General features: G+C 50.0%; 1 protein-coding gene across 1 annotated transcript in view; it reads left to right on the forward strand.

Moving 5' to 3' along the window:
* The first annotated feature begins 2,551 nt into the window (after window positions 1–2,551).
* Window positions 2,552–3,556, forward strand: part of CEP85L (centrosomal protein 85 like) — a 180,615-nt gene continuing 179,610 nt past the window's right edge. The window contains exon 1 of the mRNA XM_008065691.2: window positions 2,552–2,718. The gene's annotated coding sequence lies outside the window, so the exon portion shown is untranslated. The remainder of the gene's footprint in view (window positions 2,719–3,556) is intronic.

Genomic DNA, 3,556 nt, shown 5'->3' on the forward strand with positions numbered 1-3,556 from the left:
AGGGTGTAGGGGGCGGGCGCTGGCGCCGTCTGGACGCGCCGGGCGCCGAAGCCGGGCTGCCCCGGAGCTTTGAATGATGCCCGGAGCGAGGTTTGAAGTCGCCCGCTTGCGTTCAGTCCTGCCGCGCTTCCGGAAGCTTCAGGTTCCTGTGAGCGTGCACTGGTGGAAACACGGGTGTGTCGGGAATTGTGTCTCCGCAGTTGCGTTTTGTCCCGCGGAGGCTGCGGCTCAGCGGTTTCCGAGCTGGCGGTGCTCGCAGACCCTGCCCCCGACGTGACTCGAGCGAGGCCGAGGCGACTTCACTCGCCCCGGGGGCTGGAGGGAGCGGCTGCAGTTCATCCGTGCGTGTCAGAAGCCGTCTGGAATGTCCTTCTAGCCCGCCCTCTCAACACTGATTTCTGAGAATGGTAGCTGGTTGGGAGGTGTATCGCGGAAGTGTTGTGCCCAGTTTTCCGTTGTTTTCCGTGAAGAAGAAAACATCTTAGTGATAAAGTTACTTAACTTTGGACTGTTGGTGTCCTGTTGCAGCCTCTGGACATTTCCGCGGCATACGTGGAACGTGTTTCTCACATTTAAGGAATCTGAACGTTTTATCTTTACAAAAGCATGTATTTTATTTCAGCGTTGACCATGGTAAACCATTCGTAAGCCAGGCCATGCCTTTCCAATGAACACTTTTTCAGCTCTATGCTGAGAATGCATTTTTTTTATAGCAGTAGTGATGTGATTATTCTGTTTCTTTATTTTCGCACAACATAAATATGTAAAATTATTTTACATACGTTAAACTTTTAAAAAGTTATGCCATAGATGCAAAGCTTGTGTTTTCTTTTCTTTTCTTTTCTTTTTGAGTCGGAGTCTCCCTCTGTCGCCCAGACTGGAGTGCAGTGGCCGCTCCCGCCACCGCAGCCTCGACCCGCTGGGCCCCGGCGATCCTTCCGCCTCCGCCTTCCGAGTAGCCGGAACTACAGGCGCGCGCTACCATGTCCGGCTGATTTTTTGATTTATTGGAGAGATGAGGTCTCGCCAAGTTGCCCAGGCGGGTCTGGAAGCCGCGGGCTCAGGCCGTCCACTCACCTCAGCCTCCCAAAGGCACGGGATTACAGGCTGAGCCACCGAGCCTGGCTATCTTGTGTGTTTTCTTTAGCACATGAGCAGATGGTGAATTCAGGTCAAGATGACCCCTGAGTTGATTCGTGCAGGGATCTTTTTTCATTCTGAAAATTTGAAGAACATGTATATTTTTGAGATGTTGTCCACTATACCTTTTGACTAATTTGAGCAGTTTTAGGGCTTGTCTGAAAGCAAAGGGAATCAGTCTTCTGTTGACTGAATTATCAGCAGTCTTTTTGGTCCTGAGGGGCGATGTGAAGGTAGGGATTAAGTAAATAATTACTGATATTAAAGTGAGTTTATCTCAATATGTGGGTTAACTCTAGGTGTCCTGAAACTGGTTTGTTTATACAAATATGTAACTAGACTAAAGGAGAAACCAAAGGTAATATAGAACCAGTTTTCTAAAAAATCAGAGGAAATTTTCTTCTTAAGGAAATGGCAGTGAAAACCAAATAGGAATAATAACTGTGATTTGAAAATACAACTTTTTGGATTTAATTTTTTTGGTTTTAATTCAGTTTTTCAGCTTTCCAGAGTAACTGTGTTTATGAACCAAAATACAATGAATATTTTCTTTCATTTTCATACAAAGGTCAAATAAAAGCCTCCCTCTCCCCCCCTCCTTTTTTTTGTATTGGCATGTGAGGTTAGAAAGCTAATTTAAAATAGGACAAGTGCTATGTGTTGACTGAGTGCATTTGAAATTACCCTATTCAAAATGTTTACAGATTTCAAAGTTGGATGGCGGATAGAGGATAGATGTATTTTCCTTAGGCTTTTGAAATCTGGTATGATGTAGCGATATTTTCAGTACTTACTAATAACTAGTTGTACTGAGTGTGGTTTTTTTTTTTTTTGAGTCAGAGTCTCACTCTGTTGCCCAGACTGGAGTGCAGTGGCCACACTCCCACCCACTGCAGACTCTACCTGCTGGGTCCAGTGATCCTTCTGCCTCAGCCTTCCAAGTAGCCGGAACTGCAGGCACGCGCTACCATGCTCAGCTAATTTTTGATTTATTGTAGAGATGAGGTCTCGCCAAGTTGCCCGAGCGGGTCTCGAACCCGTGGGCTCAGGCAATCCACTCACCTTGGCCTCTCCAAGTGCTGGGATCACAGTCTGAGCCACCGAGCCCGGTCTATAAATAATATTTAAAAAATATTAATGTGGTCAACCTTTAAAACATTTTGAGGTAGAGTATTACACCTTTACAGCATGCTAAAAATAAAATGTTACAGGAAACACTTGAGCTGAGAAAATGTCATCCGTTGGTTGCTTTGAGCTTTACTGCCTGTTAGATGCCTCATTGCTGTAAAGGTGTTAAGTGATGTCATAATGATAGTGGTAATGACGGCAGCACATCACCAAGTTTTCTGCTGTGGTTCGGAATGAGAGGGACCTGAGAGTGCTAGAGTCACAATGAAACGCGTCTCTTGAGCCTGAATCCAACTGGACATGCCCTTTCATAATAGGAGTTGGTGGATGAGGGGCGAATCTCAACTTTGGTGATGACTTTCATGAAATGAACTCGATTAGTGGTTGGAATTCCATCACTTCTTGGCTTGGGTGAAGCTGGCAAGTTAGTCTGAGGCCGAGCAGTAAATGGTGAGTTGACCACTCCCTTGTCATGTGGTGAACAGAAAGGCTTCAGAGTGGCGGGTTTTGGGATCGGACGCAGTGTGTGTGTGTTCAGAGAAGGTGCTGGGGACGGCAGGTCCCCTGAGAGCAGCATTTTGCCGAGTCACAGCTAGCTGCATTAGGTTCCACTGGGTTTGCATTAGAAGATGAAGAATGTTATCCAGATAATTTTTAAACCACGACTTTGTAAAAGGGTTTCCGTATTTTACACCGACCCAATAATGTTCCGAAAAGAGAAGTGTCCTGTGTGAACTAGGAGAATGGGAGCGGTCAACATAAAGAGAACAGTAGAGTGCTTTCCGTGCCAGTATTTTGCTTTAATTAAAAACGTCGTCGTCTGGCGTCGTGCTTATCCGCCTGTGGAGAACGTCTGGATGATTCTCTCGGGCCGGGCCTGGGCCCCACGTCGCTCTGAGCCCTGGGAACGCGTCGCTGAAAAGGAAGCCGAGGCTCCCGCCCTGCGGGCGTCTGCGTGCGGAGGGCGTCGGCCAGCCGGTCGTCGCGGCCGCAGGGCGACTCCGCTAGTGGCGGGCACGCGAAGGCAGGGAGGCTCGGGGAGGCGCCGGGGATGGCCGCGCCGCCCGCGGGCCGCTCGGGACGGCCGTCCCGAGGCGGAGCCGTCGCGCCGCGGCCTGAGTGGGAGAGAGCCGGCCGGGAGGGAGGAGTGCTGGGGCTGCCGCAGCCGCGGAGTCCCCGGCGGAGGAGAGGCTGGCACCTGTGAAGCTGAGCAGAGCCAGGGTCTGGGGCCCGGGGCGCGGGGCGCGGGGCGCGGGGCGGGCTTGGTCGGCCGGAGAGGAAGGCGCCG

The sequence above is a fragment of the Carlito syrichta genome, unplaced genomic scaffold (genome assembly GCF_000164805.1).
Source record: "Carlito syrichta isolate Samal-C Ts95f unplaced genomic scaffold, Tarsius_syrichta-2.0.1 Scaffold308784, whole genome shotgun sequence".
NCBI classification, from domain to species: Eukaryota; Metazoa; Chordata; class Mammalia; order Primates; family Tarsiidae; genus Carlito; species Carlito syrichta.